The 23,442-nt window shown below is 44.7% G+C and overlaps 1 protein-coding gene across 4 annotated transcripts in view; it reads left to right on the top strand.

The window, feature by feature from the left end:
- Positions 1-23,442, top strand: part of slc25a21 (solute carrier family 25 member 21) — a 115,346-nt gene that overhangs the window by 7,977 nt on the left and 83,927 nt on the right. Inside the window, exon 1 of one of the 4 annotated variants that reach the window (XM_013137331.4) lies at positions 4,398-4,480. The exons of 2 other annotated variants lie outside the window; for them this stretch is intronic. The gene's annotated coding sequence lies outside the window, so the exon portion shown is untranslated. Of the gene's footprint in view, positions 1-4,397; positions 4,481-5,002; positions 5,369-23,442 lie in introns of those variants that run through there. One more of the 4 variants, XM_013137332.4, reaches the window with a different exon arrangement.

The following is a 23,442-nucleotide window of genomic DNA, read 5'->3' as shown; positions in this document are numbered from 1 at the left end:
TTCAGATGGTAGAGTCAGAATTTGGCATAAACAGAATGAGAACATGGATCCATCATGCCTTGTTACCACTGTGCAGGCTGGTGGTGGTGTAATGGTGTGGGGAATGTTTTCTTGGCACACTTTAGGCCCCTAGTGCCAATTGGGCATTGTTTAAATGCCACGGCCGACCTGAGCATGGTTTCTGACCATGTCCATCCCTTTATGACCACCATGTACCCATCCTCTGATGGCTACTTCCAGCAGGATAATGCACCATGTCACAAAGCTCGAATCATTTCAAATTGGTTTCTTGAACATGACAATGAGTTCACTGTACTGAAATGGCCCCCACAGTCACTAGAGCATCTTTGGGATGTGGTGGAACGGGAGCTTCGTGCCCTGGATGTGCATCCCACGATTTCCATCAACTGCAAGATGCTATCCTATCAATATGGGCCAACATTTCTAAAGAATGCTTTCAGCACCTTGTTGAATCAATGCTACGTAGAATTAAGGCAGTTCTGAAGGCGAAAGGGGGTCAAACACAGTTAGTATGGTGTTCCTAGTAACCCTTTAGGTGAGTGTATACGGGGTTAACTAGTTTCAGTTCGATATTGTTACCACATGGGGGCAGCAATAACCTACTCTTTCACTTCACAACAGGACAGTACAGTACAATTTTCTGCTGATTCCTAAAACCTGAGTTTGACTTACAAAATTGATACTTCAGCTGATCTTTTGTATAGCTATACATTTGTGCAAATGTGCATTCTGTACTTATATAAGTACATAATTCTGTACTTGTATACACTTATATATGTTGCAGAATAAAATTGACTGTATTACTATGACGTGAAGTAGGCTAATACTCATGCAGAATGTAATAGGCAAAATGCTGATAATAATATATCAAATATTGACGTTAAAAATGAGGCAGATGTGTTGCCTCCAAGATTCCCCCAGAAATGACTATTTCACTAACTACTACTCATATTTCAATATATTCTACTATTGATTGTTTATTATTCCGCCAGATTTGACATTGTACCATCATAACATTTGCAATATGCCTTAGTGGCTCGGTAAACCAATCCTCTCCTAGCAAATGGTGTGTGTCGATACTAGGCAGACGCTAAGTATGATGTATGATTAGATACACTCCCCAACAATTTCTGGAGAGTAGGCTGTCAGAACCTTGTTTAAAACAAACTCCCATTTCTCCATCTTAAATTGGTTTTAAATTGTGAGTCTATAATGAGGCTGCAGTGAACAAATAAATTCCACTTAGCTTAAATAAAGAAGAAAGGGGGAGAAAAAGAGAGGAAATCAAATAAATCCAATCCAACAGACTAAGTGACGGGTTTATCAGGATCATTCAGCGAGGAGGAAGAGATGGGAGTTTGAAATGGGAGTTCCGTTTCCTTCCATTTCCCGACGAGACCCGGTTTTGCAATTGGATTGGCTGCCACAATCAGAGCCGAAATAGGCCTAATATTTATTTCCAGAAACAATTGTAAATGTTTTAGCGGGCGCTTTGATTGAACTCCCCGGCGGACATGCTGCAGACAGATGTTTAGATGACCTCATGTTTGAATTAATGTTGGTCTTGGATGGGGTGCAACTCTGCCCCTTCTCTCTAAGTCAACCCCCATCACTAGACTCAGTGTCTCAGACTGAGAGGACAGGGAGAGGTGCATCCTTCAACCTGAACACACACACATGAACGCACGCACACACACACTGTCGAGAAGGCTGGCGGATGGTGTTTCCACACAGGGAGGAAGTTATTTCCATTTCAGCGCCTGTTTTTCTTGACCGACAGATGTCGATCTGGTTGTGGATGGCTGGGTGAAAATGAAGCATGACACTGTTGAAGGTGGTGTGATATTTTCTGTCCGTCTTTTCCCCTCTGAGTTTTGGTGTGCTTGCGTTGGAGTTGTTGACACTGTGTGTGTGTATGTTGCTGAGGCACATCGCAGACTTGTCTAATTAGCACCACATAGTGTGAATTCATTTCATACGTACTAAAGCAACATTTTTCTTTGGAGAATGCTGTAAATTGAAATATGGATTTTTCAGTTCGACACCGGTTTTGGATTTCACTCACTCTGAGGGGACATTGTGTCCCAAATGGTGCTGTATTTCCTATGCAGTTCACTACTTTTGACCAGATTCCCACAGGCCTTGTTTGAAGTAGGGGACTTCTTAGGGTGCCATGCGGTTCCATTTGGTTGAGAGCCTGTGTGTATGTGTGCCTGTGAGAGCTCTGTGTACCCTTGGCTAATTGACTGAAGCTCCCTCATTTAGATTCTAGGATAGGGGAAAAAGTCAATTAAAACATTTGAACCACACCCACCCCACACACACACACACACACACACACACAAATAGATTTATTGTCCTCGTCCACCTAATTACGGCTGTCAAGAGATGTGAAGGATCCTAACGTCAGTAGAAATCAGTTGACTGCAACCAGGCATGAAGTGTAATGGGAATAAATGTAGCATGGACCCTGCTCCCAAAATAGATGTGATGGGTCCTTGAGGTCTAACACACAAGATCCCACTGTAATGGGCAGAGCTGTCTGAAAGTGGAGATTCCAACCCAGGCCATCTGAGATGTGACACATGCTGACGATATTGGTTGGGGAATTCTGTAACTGACACGATTTGTAGTTAGTCTTTTTGAACTTCTGAAATAGGTTTCATTAAAAGCAGCACGGATATTTACAAAAGCAGTAAAAACATTTTTTTACATCCAACAAAACAAACAAGAAACTAAGTAGGCTAAACACATACATTGAGCAAGAAAAATACAGACAACGACCAAAATAAGTATCCGCACTCTGGTCAGGCCAGGACACCTGGAGGGCATTTTGATATCATTTAAAATGACAAGCGGAATTATCCAAGAAGGAGCGGGTGAGCCTGCCACATTATTTCCAATGTAGGTCATTTACAAACACACCTCGTTTTTGTATTATTCAATGTCTGTTTTTAGTTAAAATGTTAATGTTGTATTTGAAATTGTGTTTATCCCAAAGATTCCAGACCAATTTGTGCAGATTGGGACACTGGGCTAAACAGGGTGTAGTAATGATCACTCTGCCGTTGGACCTTCGTCACACGCTGGACAGGTATCAGGGAAACTCTTATATAGCTTGGTTTTTAATTACTGTAATTCCTGTGACATCTTGAGTTGTGTGAGACGGTTTCTGAAATTGCTGGAACAGGTATGAATGTATTCCGAGCCGTTTTCTAAATCTGCCTGGTATTTCAGTGCCCTGCTCTTCCTCACATTTTACCTTGAAAGACTCTGCGGAAGGGCAGGTTGACTGATTGAAATGCGTCATAAAGATGGGATATAACTTCACTTGATGTCTGACACCTTTTGAAGCACATATCAAACATAGAGGGTTTAGCATTTTCAAATGCGGGGAGGTGTTTACGTACATAGTCTCTAATCTGCAGATATCTATGTTGTTTCTAGGAAGATTATAGTTTTTCCTCCAGTTGATCAAAGGAATCCAAAGTCCCTTGAAAGTATAAATCTCCTATGGTGTGGGTCCCCACCTCTCACTAGCGATCAAAAGTCAGTCCAAGTGTGTATTAAGCTGCTTCCAAATATGGATGTTGCTACATTTAACAGGATTATGAGAATAATTGACTTCTGAATCACCGTGCTGTTGAAATAGGAGTGGCAGTCCTCACGCTCATGTCTAAACCAACTGGACGACATCATCTAGCGAAAACGTGTTAGCTCGGAGACGTGCGTTTGCGGACGAAACATTTTCTTAGCAGTAATACAAAACATTTTCTTAGCGGACCGCTCGCTCCAATTTTTATTTACAAAGATGCTTTTACCTCCTGTCCTATGTGTTTTATAGTCTCAGATAAATGGATTGACAACAGAGGAAAATCGTAATAGCATTGACTCTTCTCAAGAAATAAAATTGGGTTTTCCATTTAATGTATTGATTTTTAAGTTTGTTCATGAGAGGGAGAAAGTTCCTTTTAATTATTTCGGACTATATTTGTGACTTCAGTCCCTAGATACATTTAATTAAGACAACCTTAAGTAAGAATTTCTAACTAAAAAGGGTACAAGGATACATCAGTTCAGGGATTAATACTGTTCTTCCAATCAGCTCTTTTGCCAGACAGCCAACAGAATGATCAAGCTTAGTATGGCAGGAAGATTCAGGTTCAGGGGAGTGTCGCATCAAGAGGTCTAAGGGGGATTTCTGTGTGTGGTCTGGTGGCTTTGGAAAATCTCAACATCTTAAGCAAAAAAAAAAAAAAAACGATCAGCGACGATGTGCCCCGTCTTGTTCCTCTGTGCAGGTTAAACCAATGTGGTACTGATTGGCAATTTTTGTGCCTGAGTTTTTATGCAAGTGTAGGGTTGATTTCATTAAACCATCTCCAATATTACATTTCTGCTGGACTACAAATGGCTTGAAGTGTTTGACATGGTGAAATGGATTTGACTTAGTCAAAAAGTAAGTAATTTTAAGTCATTCTTATTTTTGTGAATTGGTAAGTTCAGTCTTCTAGGCATTAGATGGATATCAAGGCTCTATTTAGCATCACTTTTGTGTGGAGTGAAATGTTGGGAGGTCCTGTGGAGATTTAGTGCTGTAATGTAGGACCCATAGACCTTCTGCTGACGTTATCTTAATAACTTGATTTATGAAACCAGCTCACTCACTAAGTGGGAGGCCACGCTGTTTAGGAGGAAACTTTTCCGTTGTGATTGCTGAACAGTTCATGATCGCAGTAAACACACACACACACACACACAGGCCATCCATCATGCATGTTGGGTTGCTGTGCGCAGTATGAAGGATAATTGCAGTGTTATGCTAGGAGCAGAATCAGCAGGATAATTATGATTGTTCGACATGGGAGGCTGTCCCTGGACTATCGCTGGTTTAATTTACCAAGGAACAATCTTTACAACAAGGCCACTGCAGCCAATCTAGGTGGCCGCTATTTACGATGACAAACTTCTTTTGTCTCCCATTCCATGACACGCAGCGCTAGGTAAAATTCTCATTCCACGAAACAGCGTTAACCATCGCTTGGCTGGGCCAGCGCGATGCCGCTTCACTATCCTCACCTGGGAACGTCGCCACTTAATGCGCGTCATGCCACCGATGACATCTGCACTCAGTGGCATGAAGAAGCCGGGCATCTTCTGATGTAGACTATACCGTCGGGGAGAAACTGCAGAAGAGGAAAGAGGACAGATATAAAGAAAACAGTCAGACGGCCTCAGCGAATTCCTCCGGAATAGAAAAGTGAAGGCATACATAGAGCACATGGTAACAATAACAGAACTGGGAAGGAAATCAGCTAAACAAGCTATGCTTAATTGAGCACTTAGGGTAAGTAGTCAAGGGGCAGGGCGAAAGTGACCCTGGAACAAAGTGTGTGTGTGTGTGTGTTTGCCTGCGCGAGTGTGTTTGTGCGCCCATGCTCCTCGCCTCTTTAGTGTGTACACAACTGTGCTCCGGCTCTCCAGCCTACGTTGACGTGTATAAAAAGCTCAGTATTTTAGACAGACCACTCCTGTCCTGTGTCCAGTCAGAAGCGACCCGGTCTGAACCCGCTAATTAAAGTCACAATGGGGAAAAAAATTGGCAAATGTATGTTCTGGGACACGAGTGGCGCTCTGAGCACGGCGCCCTTCACCCGGATGTGTCCGTTTCAACATGGTTTTCTTCTAATAAAGCAGAACCGTCCTCTTTAGAGGCTCAACCTCCTAATCCATGCACTCTGTCCAGCATTACTGAATGGTCCTAAAGCACATGCCTTGGAAACTAGAAATGGACAATTGTAGCCTCTGTGGTGCAGTAGTAACCAGGAGAAGGTCAAATGAGTGCTTCTATCTGTCCTGTTTCAAGTTCAGTCTATCACATTTATTTATGAAGCCCTTTTTACATCAGCAGTTGTCACTAAGGGCTTTTACAAAATCCCCAGCCTGACATATGCTGCGTGACTTTGTTGGTGTGATTTGTTTCTGCAAATACCACTCCCCCTGAGACTGGAAGAGTGTGGAGGGGGGGGGGTTGGGTGCCTTGCTCAAGGGCACACACATATTTTCCAACCTTGCCTGCTCGGATACCAACACCGTAACTGCCAAGCTTCTAAAGACCATTACTTTGTGTTCTCAGTGATTGGTTTGATTTAGATAAAATGTTTATGGCACATGATTGCCTGAAACAGATTTGTTTGATGTTACATGATTCAATATGCTGAAGACAAACCATGGCCTAAACCAAATTTGATACAAAAATCAAAAGTTCAGATAATTACAAACCTTGGGTTTCTTCTACAAGTGCAGAAATATAAATAAACATAATAAGTACTGTCAAAAAAACAAAAACAAAAAAAGCCCTAAAGAACCCTTGAATTACATGGCCGTGGGCGTATGTGTGAGTGTGTTATTCTAGATGAGCTGTAAACTGGGAGAACATAGGTTTTACAGTAACACACACACACACACACACACTTGCCCTAGTTGTTAACTGTATCAACATGATGAGTGTTTAGACCGGTACAGTAATCATAATGTGATTTGTTGTGCTCCTCAACCAATTTGTGTCTTTACTGCATACAGGAAATATCCTGTGTGCCTGGTTGTCGTGTGCGCTTGTGTGTGTGTGTGTGTGTGTGTTTGTATGTTTGAGAGCGTATTGAGACAAGTCTTTGATTAGGGAAGCTCAAATGTATAGACACATTAGATTATGTGTGATGTTGAGCAGCCAGAGGATGACACCGGTTTAGGAGGCGGACGCTGGCAGGGAAAGCGGTAACATTTGATAATGACAAACAAAACTAAACTTGTTTGGAGTCTGTTGCATTATCCGTTCAAAAGGGCCGAGCGCCATGCAGGGAAATCAAGGAGGGCACGGATGTCACTTTCGTGTAAGTGGACGTAGCGGGCAGAAAAGAGAAACGCAACCATTCCTCTTTTATTATGTTTGAAATAAAGACAATTATGGCCTGGAAATAAAGATAGAAAACTGTTGTTGGATCTTGGAAACGAGCGGGTTCTGTCACGGCTGTGGTTTGCCCCTCCTCGATGTTTAGTGTCCTGTAGGGCTGAACGCTGACCCTCGGGGCACTTCGGTCAACTGACTCAACTGTACTCGGCTATTGTTTACAGCTACTGTCAGTCTGATTGGGCTGACTCACCTTTTGGCCACGGCAAGCAGGGAATACTGTAGCAAAACGTCCTGAAATATTTTGCAATGGAAAATGAACTCGTGCAAGTTTAGTTACCACTAAGTCGAAGGCAGTATTCAGACTTTAGGGCTGTAGGTGTTGAAAAAGAACTGAGAGCGTTGACTTTGAAAGGTTAAGAGGAAATCATTACAGAACGGGGCAACTAATTACTGGTCTTTGGTTTTTTTGTTGACTTTTAGCTTAATTTAGCTCAAGCTGACGATTCACTAACACCAGTAACTTTCCAAAATTCTCTTTCCATGTCCGAAGAGCCGTGCTCATGTCTAAATCCTTTATTTTCTTGGTTTGCATCCGATTTCTATATTAAGGCATTTATTTTTACTGTGATTCAACCTTTCAGGGTATGACACTGAATTGAGTTTTGGCTGGAGGCCTCCACTCCAATGGTGGTATTTCCATAGTGTGTATTTTCTAAAGCCACCAATTCCTAGTGTGAATTCACTTTTCTATATCCTCTGAAAGTGTATTACAGCTGATAGTTGTCGTATGAAACGTGGATCGTGTATAAATCATTGCAGGGAGCTTGGGTCCCAGGTTGCAGCTCCATTACGGAGGCGTCACCCCGTGTCCTCCATAAAGACGACAGTCAAGTACCCCCTTGGATCCCATCCACACAGTGGCACTTCATTACAGAGAGAAGGGCTCCAGCTGAATGCTACGAGTGTTGCTGCCTTCTCTTGCTTTCACGGTGGGACCAAAGAGCCCCCGGAGCCGGAGTTGGAGGTGCACGTGCGAGGTCAGCGGTTCAACAGCTTTCACATTGTCTGCCGTCTGGCCGCGGTAACCGCATGCGGTGCGTCGCCGCGAGTCGTCGGACAGCGTCGAAGGGCTGAAAGGTGGAGCCCGTTCCCTGCCGCGACAGTCGCGCGTTGTTGGCCGTCCTCCTCTCGTCCCAGTGGTTGAGGCGACCCGGGTCCACGGGAAAAACGACCGGGTTTTACACCAACTTCCAGACGGATCTTCGTCTGCTTCTGTTACCAGGGAGGGAAGAGAGGGAGAGTAATGGGGGAGGGGGGAGGGGGGGGGAGAGAGGAGGATGAAGGGGAGGAGTGGGCTTGGATTGAAAGGTTAAGTAATCAGTGCTTTGATAGAGGAGCTGACCAGCCGCTTAATGCTCCTGTGTGTGTGTCTGTGTGTGTGTTGTGTGTGTGTGCACGCAATGGGCCGTACTACCGGACCTCTCGTAGCTCATCTGGCCTTCTCTTCTCTATGATGATGAGATCCGTGACCAGATGCTTTCTCCATAGGAAGAATCCCCCAGAAGTCTTTGGCTGGATGGAACACACAGGTCGGTGAGGCGCTGTTTCCACTGTGGTCACGGCCAGAATGGCGTCCTGTTCCCTTTCTAGTGCGCTAATTCGGAACAGGGCCCCCCGAGTGCACTACGAAGGGAGTAGAGGTGCCATTTTGGACGCGTTAAGTCAGATGGTTGTGTTAGGCCAGGCCGACGTATTTATGTTCGTGTTTTGAAAAGGGGGGAAAATATGACCATCTCTTACAAGGAATGGTCCGAATGGTGTGTGTGTGCGGGCGCGTGTGTGTGTGTGTGTACATGCGTGCGGGAGGGGATAACTTACAGAATGAATGTCTTCCTTTGCTACATTAGTATTTTCCGACCGGCCTGCGACTGCCTACCTCCCAGGACGAGGTTTTCAGAGGATCCCAGCATAGTCGTGTTCACTGGGGTGCCTTTCATAATGGCTCTCCCTGCCCACCGGGCTGCCAGGGCCTCAACATATGGGGCCCCGGGGACAATCTGCACCGGCCCCCAATTTATCAGGTCTTACCCGCACCAATGCAGACTGACATAGACACACACACAGACGCACAAAGACATATAATGCGCTCACACACTCGAGCCATGCTTGTTTGTCCGTTATGATTTTGGAAAATGACTTTGATGGCATGGCTATTCTTAAAGGAAATGTCTCCCTGTGATTCTACACAGGCCATTGCCCTGTTCTGTGGTCTGTTTTTGTTTTGATTACTTGAGGAAATGTTTTGTTTAGTAACCCCCCCCCCCCCCCGCCCCCCACTGCCTCCACCTGGTTACAGATTATTTATGTACTCAGTTGTTTGGTATCTATAGCAAAATGTGCACAACTTCAGTGGTATTCTAAAAGTTCTGCCGGTATTTATTTGTAGCAATACAATTATTCTATTCTGACCAGAATATTATATTTTTATATTAATAATGCCAAAGTTAATATAAATATTTTAAATACATATTTTAAAATATTATTTTAAAATATTATTTTAAAATATGTATTTGTAATATAATTGTTAATTTTGTATTGTTATCTTATATTGAAAGAAATAATATTACCAATATTTGATGAATATGATTATGATGGTTGTCATTATTATTTAATCTTTATTTTTTCATCTTTATTTCACTTCGATAACTTAGATGTGTGTTTTTATAAATAAGTGGAAAGGGTACAAGGTCAATTAGAGGAAGTAGCTGAATTTTGTAACCCAAACATCCTTGTCCTGGGGTACAGGGCTGAACCCCTTTTCTCAAACCCTCCAGCCCAGCCCCTCCATCCTGCCAACCTTGCCTGCTCGCGGGGAGCCATTTGTGGGGAAGCGGAACAGCGTTTGTTTTCTTTCCCTGGAAGTCTGCCTCTGAAAGTTCTGCCAGATGAGCAGCACCTGAATCTCCCTCCAGTTCCTCAGTAATGTCATCTGAGAGGACCCCCCCCCCCCCCCGCCGCAAACACACACTCACTCCTCAGCCACGGACATTTTGTAGGGATTTACTGTCATTTACATAGTTTGCTTAATACATCACTGAAAGAGTCATCAAAGTTATTTCATTGACGTTTTTCATGTAGGCTTATACTCCACATCAGCATGGAATACACCATTCTCTCTTCCTAGTGAGGCTTTGTCCATGTTCGACCTTATGTTCTTCCACTCTGCTCCCTGATACATCCAACCCAAACTGAGCGAGGGAGAGATCAGATTCAATTATTTTGTTACATTTTATTGCCTCTTGTTGTGGTTAACAGGCGTTGTCAACTAATACTAATACTGATGCATGTTCCCCAAAATGCTTGTGGAGGAAAATAGCATAAAATACAAAATGAAAGACAGGGTATTAACGTGAGGACTTTACACAAAGTATTTCTCAGTAACAAGAAATAAATACAGCAAAATATGAAGAACATAAACGTGGCTGTTTACAGAGATTACCGGAAAGGACAGAGAAACCGAGGAGAGAGAGTTTGGAAGAGCTGTTCAGGAATAAAGTGAGAGTGGGACGAACACAAGGAGGATTAGGGGTTTCCTGCTCAGTCAGGGATGACCTCCTCAATGGCTCCTCACTGCCTGTCCAGGGGACCGTGTTTAACAGGCGTCCTGCTCAACAGTAGTGCGTTAAATAGGAAATTGCCATTTGACCGTGCAGTATTAGCCACGGAGGTGTTCAGGAGCCTCATTTGTTTTGCGTGATACCCATCAGGATAGAACTGTGCAAGAGAAATGTAGCTCTGTGGGAAAGAAGGTGGGAGACAGAGACGGGACTGGGGGAGGGAGGTGAACGCGGGTGTTGTTTTACGTGTGGGTGAATCAAGCGTCATTTCATGTGAAGCCACAAGCTGACTAAATGACAAAACCTATTCATTTATTAATCCTTCCCATGTGAGGAGTCCAAAATGGAATCCTGTTGTTCATAAACGGTACACTACTAAGGACCCTAGACCTGGGTCCTCTGGTTCCTGTACTATAGTAGGCTAATATTTGGGACAGAGAGCAGAGAGTTTTTTTCCCCCCATGTGTATTTTTATTATTTCACATTGCAGTTGATCTTGGGGAACTGTAATTTCTCTTCAGTATAAAACGAGCAAGAAAAAATGAGCTCCTATTTGCTTTATTCACGAATGAATGAGAATTAGTGTTGGCTCGGCTCCAGGCATGGCTAATGAGCAAACGGTGGGTTACATCATCCTGAGGTTTAGGTTGGGAGGCAGTGAACTTCATTACCACTTCCACCCTCACCGTGGCTAGGAACCTCGGCCCGCTGATCTGCCACAAGCAGCTTCCCAAATGACACCTTGTTCCCTATCCAGTGCACTACTGTTGTTTAGGGCCCATAGAACCTGGTCAAAAGTAGTGTGTCACGTTTGAAGCAGGGTAGCATTTGTGAGGCGCTAAAGGCTCCATGCCTGTCTGAACTCCATTCCTATATCCACTGGTTCCATAACTGGGTTCAGTCACTATTAGAAATCTTTGGGCTTTTCTATTGGTTCCACTGCGACATGCAAACTCAATTTGTCCTGCCCTGCTGCAACTTCAAATAGTACTTGAACCCAGGTTGTACCGGTTCTGGTGTTCTTTCCCCCTTGTTTCATTTTGAATAAGCAATAAATACTGTCAAGGAAGAAAAGAAAAATGAGCAGCCACGCTCTTCGATCCAGCTCCATTTTGTAATTTTGTTGAGCTGTGTTGTTGAGCTGTTGAGAGGAGGGAGTGGGGGTTTGTGAATGTCCCTAATGGGAATGTATTCTCTACATTTTGGGGAACAAACACATTGGCATACAAAAGTAGTGAGCTCTGTAGGCAGTAGTGTGCCATTTGGAGCAGAGGAGGGGAGAGGAGGGGTTTCCGATGGTTTATTTGTCACTGTGAGTTTCCACAGTTCCTTGTTGCCTTGCCCCGCTGGTTGGAGGGAGTGAGTGAGGTTTGCCATCGGCCCTCTAAAAACAACAAGCCTCCTCTGCCAAACTTCCTCGCTAATTAGCCAAGTATTTCACACGCTGCATCACATCAAAAAGGAAATAGAAAATTGACAAATTGAACCCGGTCCGTCCAGTGTTGTGTGAATGTGGGTGGATGGATTCACTGCTTCCCTTAGGGACGCAGTTCAGCCATGCAGATTCAGCTGGACTTCTGACAGTGTACAATGCAGCATTGCATTCAAACTAGGAAGACTAGACTTGTTATGTACTCGAAATTCATTAGTGTTAATTAGTTTCCATTTGTTTATCTGTTAGGCCCCATTACTTCTATGACTTCAGATACGATTGAAAGGAATGTGTCGAATTGTGTTTTAATGAAACCACAAAGTCTTGAATGTCGACTCTTAAACAGCGTTAGGATGTTTTACATTTTGTCTGAGCATTTCCTGGGTGTGTCAACGGGCCCTTTTACTTGGAATGGAAAGAAACCTCTTACATGTGATCAAAGAGTTCTTTAAATGGGAGTTATTTGAATGTCTTTTTGGGGTGCAGTTCTGGGTTTACTTAAAATGTCTTAGTGTCAATTGTTGATTGTCATTAAGACTAGATTGACAAGCTGTTCTTCCCTTTTTCAAGCCTGTATGTCTTCTTTCAGGAGGTATCTTCCAAAAGCCAATAAATCATTGACAGGAGCTTTGGCAGACAGCACTGATTCTTCTCTAATACTTAAATTAACTCACTCATGGCTATCAATGAGGGGGGGGGGTTCTGTCTAAACCAAGCTGTGGCATCTGGGGACTTAACTCAGGCACTTTGTTCATTTTACCTGGACGGTTTTATTTCATTTTATTAAAGCTGGGTGCAATCCATCAACCCCCCCCCCCACGCCACACACACACACACGCCACACACACACACACACACACACACACACACCCTCCCCACCACTCCTTCCACTGACGGGGGAGAAACTGTCACCGCGTCAGCCACAGCTAGTCTGGGGAGTTGAACTTGACTAAAACATATGTCTTTCATTTTAATAGCTCTCTCTCTCCATTCGCGCGCCCCCCCCCCCCCCCCAGATGGCCTAAGGGGGGGAAGGTTGCCTGAGAAGCGGCGTTTCATGTAAGAATAATTTGTGTTAAGTAGCTGGGCGATCTGTTTGTTACGCTAGAGCTGACACTTTGTTTATGTTTCTGGAGGAGGATGATGGATGGAGCAGGAGTTGATGCTAATTAGCCTAAATTGTCGCGAAGAATGTAAGAAGGGGGCCTGCCTTCGCCCAGGACAGCCCACGACCCGGCCCGCTCAATGCCGCCCAGCCCAGGCCAGTTTCCATTGTCTCTGACTCTTCGCACTCTGGGCGTAATTGAATGGAGCTTGTGGCCATTCATCATTGTACTGGGGCCAGGCCGAGCATCAACAGCAGGAGATAAACGTCTGAACTGGAGGAGTCTTATTCACTGGGAAGCCTGGTTGGGGTCCGTTCCATTTCAATTCCAGTCAACATTCTCTTCAATGCTTTTTGAGGACAAAACACAGAAATTGAATTGACCCCTCAAACCTAACTTGCAGATGTATTATTGGTTGCGATGTCTACAGTAACACTAGAGAATGCACTAATAAATACGAGGTGGGGGGGGGGGGGTTCAGTCATTTGGGTGAGACATGACCTGCGTCCAACTGAGCATGACATTTTGTGTTCATTCATTTACTGTCGACACGAAAATGAGCTGACCTTTAAACCCCTTCTCGAGTCCCTGTCTCATCACTGACAGTTTGACACAACAGCACATCCCCTCATCATACATTGCTGTCTTGTGCTTTCTGAGTGCACAGAGGACTTTGCAAAGCTTATGTCTCTATGTTGTTTTGTATGCATCTGAGGGAAAGAAATGGCTGATAAATAATGTATAAACTGTTGAAGTAATAAAAACTTGTAAAATGAGGTTAGCTCTAAACGGCATCCTCTTGCGATATCCAACCGTAAGTACAGCTTTTTACATATTTGCACCACAGTAAAAAAAAAAAGTATGACCTTTGAATCTACCACTATTAAGATTTAGCTGTTAAATGTTCCATTCTACAGTCACCCTTATTAACCCATCATTTTAAACTTGACATTTCTGTTTGACAGCCCTATAGAATATCTATCATGATACAAATGGCCATGATGAGTAGACACGATATTGGTGTATGCAACATAGCTGCCCTTCCTCCAGGCTTATCAGTGGCCAAAGGGAATTCCCATCATCTTACTTGATCAGCCTATCTGAAGGGGCGGGGCCTGCGGTTTGATTTGGGACTGCTTGGTGCCTAGAGAGGGTGTCCCCATCCACTCAGTGTCGCTCACCTTAATTTGTTTTCGCTGCTTTCCCTCCCTGTTTATTTTCCCTCATTTGCTGTTTTTCCTGCAGCAGGAACTAGTGGGGGTCGGGGGTGGGGGGGGGTGGGGGGGAGGAAATGACTTACACAAATGCTAAGACCTGGAAATTGTGCCAGCAGCTATGCATTGAACTGATGCACCGTAACCTCCAGGACCACCTAACCCCCCCCCCCCCTCCACACACACACACAGTCTTACACAGGGGTCTGCTCTTAGTAGTACAGTAGAGGTGGGCAAGATTTGTTGCGGTTTGCTTTTGAAGCCCAACGAACAGAGCCTACACACAGGGTTGAACCCCTTAAACCACTGACACCACAACACGCCCGACGCCTCGCGCTTCACCACGCCCGGGTTCAAATCAGATTTCAGATATTTGATAAATTTTGTAGCTTTTCTTTTCCTTCGTTGCCTACGTCCCGTGCCAGATTTATGTGGGCTTTGACTTCATGCAATTACCGTGTCGGTTCTTTTTCTTGCCGGCCAAGCTCGACCAAGCCCGGACAACTGTGTTTTGAATGATTTCCCAATATGACGTGAACCCAGGCAGAACCTTGTCAGCAGCACCCTCACAGGGTCCAGCCCTCTTAGCTGCGGCGCAACCTGCGTTGCATCTGCTAGTTGTTAACCTTTTAAGCACGTACAATACGGCAAGGCAGTAAACAAAATGGCCTCGCCGTAACGGCCCAGGCTGAATGTGAAGTCATTTTACAGAGACCAGAACACGGTTAGGGAGGCAGATTCTGAGTGGACTCCAACATATGTTCAGTCTCACAGGCAGAGCCCACACTGTCACTTGACCAGGATTGGAGTCCCCTCACTTGCTGCCTTGTTCAGGATCAGTAGCTTAGTCCTTCACTGGGGCTCTGCAGCCCTCCGGAAGGTTCCTGCTTTGGGTGACTTGTACTGGCATCCGCTAATGTTAGCATTTGTCTACCAAAAAGCGCTGTACGTCAGCCTGATGGTAGCCTGTTTTAAATGTCACGCCCCAAATCCTCACATACCTTTGGAGATTAATGATAGCCAGATTCAGTCCTCCAGTGGACAATGCGCGGCGTCCCCTGCCCTCAGTGCTCTGTGTCTGGGTGGGTGCTGATTTCGCCTGCTTTCCGTGGAGTGATGGGAGGATGGCGGGTGGGGCGGTGGGTGGGGGGGGGGGGGGGGGTGGCTTGAGGAGTGTGCGTGGTGGGCGGACGAGGAAAAAGATGGGGAGAGGAAGTGAGTTAGGCTCAGATGGGCGAGAGTGAAACTTGAGTATGATTGAGTTAGGAGGGGAAAGAGCAGGGAGCCCTGAGGCCGCGGTGCCAGCCGACCACTCAGATGCTCTGTGTATACATGGCGGTCCAGTCGTGTGTGTGTGTGTGTGTGTGTGTGTGCGTGTGCGTGCATGGCGGTCTTGTCATGCTAGCAGAGGGGAGATTGTGATGGAGTTATTGGGCCCGCCTAAAGGGCTTGGCGTGTTGTGTATATATGTACACAGGGTTTGTATTGGTCTGGGAGCTCGTGTGGTGCCATTGATATTAGTCTGTAAGTGTCGCCCTTGTGGGCTTCTTTTAGCACACTCCCTACTTTCTACTAGAAACATATCCTTTTTATAGGGACGGTTTCCCACACACAGATTAAGTAGCCTGGACCAAATGGCAAGCTCCGTGAAGAATTTCCATTCACAAATATTCTTTAGTCCAGCACTAGACAATCTGTGTTTGGGAAACTTTTTATTAAATTTGCCTATTAAAAGTATCCCCGCTGCTATTAAAGGGATTTCCTTTTTATGTTGTTTTTTTCTCAGTGGGGAGTATATTTCCAATCACTCTTTCTTTCTATCTCTCTGTAACTTTCTCTCCAACCCTCCCTTTTCTCTCTCTCTCTCTGCCACTCTCTCTCTCTCTCTCTCTCTCTCTCTACCTCCCTCTCTCTCTCCCTCTCTCTCTCCCTCTCTCTCTGCCTCTCTCTCTGCCTCTCTGTCGTGCACAGCGTGTGAGGTGCTGTTTAATCTGTGGGAAAAAATGTCCCAAAGCTAAAGCGCTGCGGAGCCGAGTTGCCTCTCTCCTAACACAGCACCGGAGCTAAACAAAAGCAGATGGCGTAAAGTTTACAGAAATCAGAACATTATTTTCCTGTTTCCATCGCATTCTTCTAAACACTTAGCGAACAAGCTTTGAAGTCACCCAAGAAATCTAGTCTGTGGCTGAAACGATAGCATCTCCCCGAGCTACAAAAAAGAAAGGGAAGAATGGGAGGCGTAGGGAATCAAGTTTATTCTGTTTTTCGGATTCATTGAGGTTGAATACTTCTGTTTGAATACATTTCTAGATCAGTCCCAGTGTGGTGGAGCTCAGCACTGTCCCCTGTTGCACATGGCAACCTGATGGAACACGGGTCGTCGTGGCGAGAAGCAGTGTTGAAGTTGTTCTGATGTGGCTTTGATGGCGGAGACAGACATTCAATCTGGGGTCGTAGATAACATTGCAACAGGCAGTGGGTGGGACAACAGCACAGATGTCAGCCTATGGCTTACATCGGGAGACCATTACTTATAGCCTTCACAATCTTTCATGTTCTACTTTCGTACTACATCAGTAATGTGGCAGACATTCTAGAGCGCTAGGGTTTAGGGGTTCCTTAAACTGTGAACCCTTATAAGTTCCCATGGTTCTTTGCAGGCCCAGTGGGTTCCTTGAAGACATTAAAGGGTTTCCCACAAATGAAAATCCTCTGTAGTGTCCCCCATATGTTCGTTTTATGTTGCGCTGAAGCTGTGTTTTAACGTGAATTCTCAGTTTGCACCTCCGTCACTCAAGGTGTTGTCAACGTTCTACAGACGCCACAGTGTCGGGTGAACGACTCCAGGGAGCTGTGAGTCGACTCTGACTCCTGCTGACGGTCAACTCTGACTCCTGCTGACGGTCAACTCTGACTCCTGCTGACGGTCAACTCTGACTCCTGCTGACGGTCAACTCTGACTCCTGCTGACGGTCAACTCTGACTCCTGCTTACGGTCAACTCTGACTCCTGCTTACGGTCAACTCTGACTCCTGCTTACGGTCAACTCTGACTCCTGCTGACGGTCAACTCTGACTCCTGCTGACGGTCAACTCTGACTCCTGCTGACGGTCAACTCTGACTCCTGCTGAAGGTCAACTCTGACTCCTGCTGACGGTCAACTCTGACTCCTGCTGACGGTCAACTCTTCCTTGACTCTGACTCCAGTTCAACGGAATTGACAAATTGTATAACAATTGCTACAGCTGCTGAAGTCCGAATGTGTAATGAACCTGGGTGATGGATTTGCAATGCATGTGGAGCTGTTGAACCATCTATACTGACCTTCAAGGCTAACCAGTAGCTGGCTAGGTATACCATTTTGAAAAAACTCTGGCAACTGAATCAAAATAATGACAAAAAGTTTTTCTAGTAATTGTTTGCTTTTTTATTAGAAGTTATCGTGTTTTCAAGTAATGCACGTCAGACTATATCGTCTTCTGTGGCCATTGAGCTAACATCGAGTACAGGCCTTGTCATCCTATCATAGGGTTCATCTTACTTTCCGTTTAAAAGGCGGATTTAAATACTACAGACTTTAAATGCAAACTGAATTGAAAAGGGCCATCATAATAGTGATGCGTTTAGACTGGCAATGACAGGCCACACTTGTTTCTGATTTAGTTTTGCAAATCACCCTTATTGCTTTGATTCATAAGAGCTAAGAGCATAAGAAAAAGTATTCGGCTGTGAGAACTCAGCTTGGTATGCTGTGTCTGCTCAGTCCTTGTTCTGCACTAATACAGTGTGGCATATGAATCACTCACACGATGTGTATCCCCCCCCCCCCCCCCCCCCCCACACACACACACACACACACACACACACACACACACACACAGACACAACAGACAGGACCTCACAGTCATAGGACAGTGTTTGTGTGTTTGTGCCTGTGAGTGGATATGCATACGTGAACTTGCGTGCTTCATTTGTGTGTGTGTGTGTGTGTGTGTGTGTGTGTGTGTACACGTGTACACAGGGTTGTTGTCATCCTTTGGGCTTAGAAGACACATGCGTTGCACATGAAACATAAATCAGCAGAGAATTCCGTTTCTTTCCTTAATTTGATTCTAAAGGTACAGGAAAGGCACAGTTTTGGTGGTTTGGCACGCTGTGGTGCTTGAATATGGAGTTCCAGTACTAGAATCCACTATAATGCCACCCGTGTGCTCACTTTGGTTAACACTGAGGGTGACATGTCAGGTCTGAAAGGAGCTAGACAGTCATGTCCAGTGGTCACAGAACCTTTTTCTGAGTCCTGGAGGCTGAATTTCATTTAATGAAGCAGGATAATAAAAAAAACAATCTATAACGATCAACAAGTACAATATAATGCCGAAGTACATTATTCATACATATTTTTTCAATTGCACATTTCGTTTATTTAACCTTTTTTATAGTGTCAGACTGAGACCGACATAAGGTCTCAGCATAGCCCTTTGTTATAGCAAATGCGAACATACAACAGTAAAACAAAAGCATAAAAATATCAAAAACACAATTATTAAGAACGTTCACATTGAGTTCCAAAAAGGTCACTGACCAAGCATTTGAATTGCCCTGTAGGCACCAAAACATCTAACGAGGTTAGTCTATAAAAACATCCTATGACCAAGTGGCTCCGTAGACAAAAGCATTTGACCTTAACTCTGAATGAACCCACGGTATCTCAAAGACTCACTGGTCCTTAGAGCGTGTTTGATTACTGCTGATTTTCCAATTTATTTTTGATTTAAGATAGTCTGGAATATTTTGCATTAAATCCTTATATACAAACGTCAACCACTGTCTAGCCCTCTGGAAACCGGAGAGTCCCAGCCAGCTGAAGTGTATAAAAGACAATGATGTGTGTGAAAGTTCATAGCAGTAATAAAACGCAAGGCTGCATGATAGACTGCATCTAGAGGTTTTAGTGCTGAAGCTGATACATGCATGTATTGCACATCACCGTAATCTTTTACTGACATAAAAGTGACTTGTACAATTTTCATTCTAGGCTGAGAAGAGCGACATGATTTTGTTTCTGTTAAATAAACCAATTCCAATCAGTTTCTTCTTAACCAAGTCCATAATGTGTTTTGAAAGAGAGATTTTCATCTAAACAAATCCCAAGTAATTGTAGGAGGGAACATGTTATAGAACTCAACTGTCCTGGGTAATAATGTTTAAATCATCTACATGGGGATTTTGGAACATAGAGAATAGTATACATTTAGTTTTACTTGAATTTAGCACCAACTTAAGAACTTAATGGGAATTTCGAAGCTGTTGGAAATCAGATTGTGAGGAGGCAAATGCCTGAGCAACAGACAGGGCAGCAGTGTACAGTACTGTCATCAGCATGAAAATGACAGTTTCTTACAGAGTTACAGAAATCATTTATACACAAAGTGAACAACAAAGGACACTAAAGCTTAGTAATAGAACCAAAAGAACCCTGGGGAACTGCTGTTTGAACTATTACAAAATTAAATTCAGACCTATCCGTTAAATGGCCTGGGTTATATCACTGAGGTAATTCTGAAACCACAAGCAGGTGTCTACAGCCAAGCCCAACAAGGTCAATGTCTTTCACAAAATGGAATGATCAACTGTATCAAAAGCCTTCGACAGGTCAATAAACAGAGCCACACTTTGGCAATATCATTTAATTAAAGGAAGCATTATTTTAACACTGTTGAAATAAGTTTACTGGTGTTTATTTCTCACTGCGGGCAAGTGTTTATTTCTTACTCATTCTCAGTGAGGAGAATAGAAACAGAGTGTCTATAGAGCAGACATTAAAATTCAGTTTCATGTTCAGTGGACTTTGACTTGGATAGCCAATGAAGCCCCCAGAATGTTTTATGGGAAGGTTTTTGTGCTTCATCCAACTCTAGTGGGCTTATGTTGAAAGTTTTTTTGCAAAGCGATCATTCATCAAGATTTTACATTATCTATATTGTGTTTCTCTCTTTCATTGGCATATTGATATCCTTACCTGTTGTGTGTGATGGAAAATAATGTGCTACTTAACCATATATTAGCTTTAAATGCTTATTCATTCACCACATTTTGTATGCTTGTTTTGGAACGTGTTATTTATGTGACTGAAGACATTTTTGCTTGATATTTAGAAACTGCTGTTAATTAAAAATACAGCAATACATCTCATGCATTGCACTGCTATTTTTAGAATAAAAGATGTGTATTGTATATCAACCATCTGTGAGTATTTATGTACTGGATATTTTTTCTCAATTGAAAGCCCCACAAAGAATACTGATTTCATTAAGTATCCACAAAAAATAGACTGCCATAGACTGGATTAGTGTCTACATTCGCCTTGTACAGGTTCATTTTGAAGTACAGTATTGTGTATACTGTATACTGTGTCTGTATACTATTCCAGTTGTTATTATGCAAACCAATGGTACTAAGTGTGATGAGCCAGAAAGTGGTTCTCCACTAAAGATCACCGATCACCTGTAGGCAATGTCATGGCGACATGATGGAGTGACGCACATGTTCAGAATGACATCAGCTTGGTCCTGGCAGCCTGGAGTTGGAACGGTGGGGGTCTACCGAAAGCGGCGACGCCCGTGGGTCCATCCTGATGCGGTGCAGGTTGGCCCGGACTGCTCTCAGTGTACGGGTCGATGCCTGACCGGGCTGCTGTGCGTCGTTGTGCTCCACCCACTCCTAGAGTCCGGGCTGGTGACTGTGAGCTTGGTCGTGGTTTTAAGCTGGGGGATGTATTCTCCTTCAGCGCACTCCTAACATTATTTCCCTCTGTGAGGTAACAATAAAAAAAATAAAAAATACACTTGGACATACAGGGCTCCTGAATACAGGATAAAGCCTCCTCACACTCTGTCTGTTCAGAAAAACAAACACACACACACACACTTTGTTTGGATTAGGCTGCTCTCTTCCACACTGCTCCATGCAGTCCATTGTTATGATTGGCCGTGCCGTCGGTGATGCCCCAAGCCAGGCTGCCTCTGGAAAACAGACTGCTGGTGTGAATTTAACTGGTGGATGGAGAACAGGGGTCATAAAACACTCCTCCGTTCATCCCTCCATTTTCCATCTAGAGGGGGAAAATGGCCCGGTGTATATTTTCCTCATTCACTCTGGAGGCTCTGAAGAGAGATTGTGTGTGATTGGACAGCCAAGGCACACTGCACTTTGTGGGAAGAGGCTGGGATGGGGCTGGCTGCGCCGCTGCTTGACTGTACTCTGTATTGTGCCAATTAACAAGTGAGAGCAAGAGATGGCAGACAGAGAGTGAGAAAGATGGGTTGGCTGAGTGGGAGAAATGTGATGGGTATGGGGAGTCTTGTTAACCCGGCCCGGCAGGCGGTCAAGCGGGGGCTTTACCTTTGACCCCATCCACCGTGAAAAGCACATGTCCGTCTCCCAGTCTGTGGCTCATTACATCAGAGGCTAAATACTGCCCAGTCAGAAAGTCCCACGTACCGCGTGTGTGTGTGGGGCTGGGAGGCAGACAGTGAGGGCCAGTGTGCGGGGGTGAGGACGGGGTGATGTCACCAGAGACGTTGGAACAACATGGCCCAATCCTGGCTGGGAACCCCGGTACCAGAGGCCACAGGCAACATTAGACCACCAGATGCCCATGCCACCCAGCCAGACAGACCGTCCGTCTCCCCCTCTGGCCTCCCCCGACCAGGAGTACTCCCATGGGTACGCCCCATCCCAGTCCTGAGTTTGGGTTCATCCGGATGTCCTATGACCTATCGTGGGGTCAGCGTGGCCATATAGAGTTCGTGGTCAGATGGTCTGGAGGGGTCAAGACTCTGCAGGACAGTGCTGTCCAGGGGGGCGTGGGGGGGGGTCTACGGTGGTCTGTGGAGGTCTGAAGAGGAAGCCTCATCCTCCCCTCTAGCATGTGTTTCAGGGTGTGATACGGGGGGAAACAGGGTGAAAGATGGTCCTGGAGAACCCAACCCAAACCGTGAAAGTTATACAAACATGGGGGGGGGGGGGGGAGAGAATTGCCCCGGTGGTCTCTGGGTGTTCCCTACCCCCTCTCCACCCCACCACCCCCACAGCTGACTTTTTCACTGCCCTTGTTTTAAGAACACACCCTGGTGTCGTTCGGGACGCTTGGTTAGTGGCGAAACATTAGAATACATATACCATTGTATGTCGGTTGGTTCCTTCTTTAAACGGCTCTCAAAACGTCCCTTCAGCTTCTAATCATTTCCCATCATCCTTGAAAATAACAGTGATAATATTGTAACACGGGACTGTCAGCAGTTTCAGTTCAGTTCCATGTTGACGGATCAGATGGCCCCTATCGCTCTGCATTCAGACATAATCACCAGAGATATACAATGGAGATACATTAGAGATAATCATTAAACAGCTGCGGCCCTGTTTCCGAATACATATGGCTCAGAGCGGTTACAGTAAGACACACACACACTGCTGCCAGCTACACTACACTGAGAGAGAGCTGTAGCACATGAAAGGAAGGCCGTCTGAATGAGTTAAGTATGAATCCGCAGCCCTGCAGGGAACCCAAGCGCACAGGTCACATGATAATGTAAAACATCCAGGACAAATTGAATCATGTCAGATGGAGCTTTGTGAGGAGCCGAGGCTATACACCTGCACTGCACTAGAGCTCACTGCTATTACACTCACAAGGATTTGACTTTATACCTTTTACAGCCCAGCTGTGTCCTGAATTTCTCTCCATTACGTAAAATTTCTCTTCATTTGATATAAAGATGCAGTCTGGGACGTATGCGTTTTCACTAATGAAAAAGGAAAAAACTATACTCCCATTTTGGAGCCGACTGTGTAATATGTTGTGCCTAATCTGTAAGTAGAATCATTGTCACAGCTCAGTTAGCCATGAAATTTCCAGATTGAAAGTGAGTGTTTTTCATGACATGGGGCACAAGTCAGCCAATACCTGGCATAAAGTAGGTCACAATTTTCTGGGACCCTTTTGCCTCGATAGCGCCACTTTTACAACCAGCGGGCAAAAGTCACGTTTGTCCCCCATATATCTGCTTTATATGACCATGTCTAGGCCTAGCTTAGACGCTGAAGGGACCTTAGGGATGGCCTTGTATTCAACCTATTT

This window comes from Esox lucius, chromosome 15 (genome assembly GCF_011004845.1).
Source record: "Esox lucius isolate fEsoLuc1 chromosome 15, fEsoLuc1.pri, whole genome shotgun sequence".
NCBI classification, from domain to species: domain Eukaryota; kingdom Metazoa; phylum Chordata; class Actinopteri; order Esociformes; family Esocidae; genus Esox; species Esox lucius.
The sequence above is the reverse complement of the archived record's forward strand: the minus strand, read 5'-3'. Positions and strand labels throughout refer to the sequence as shown.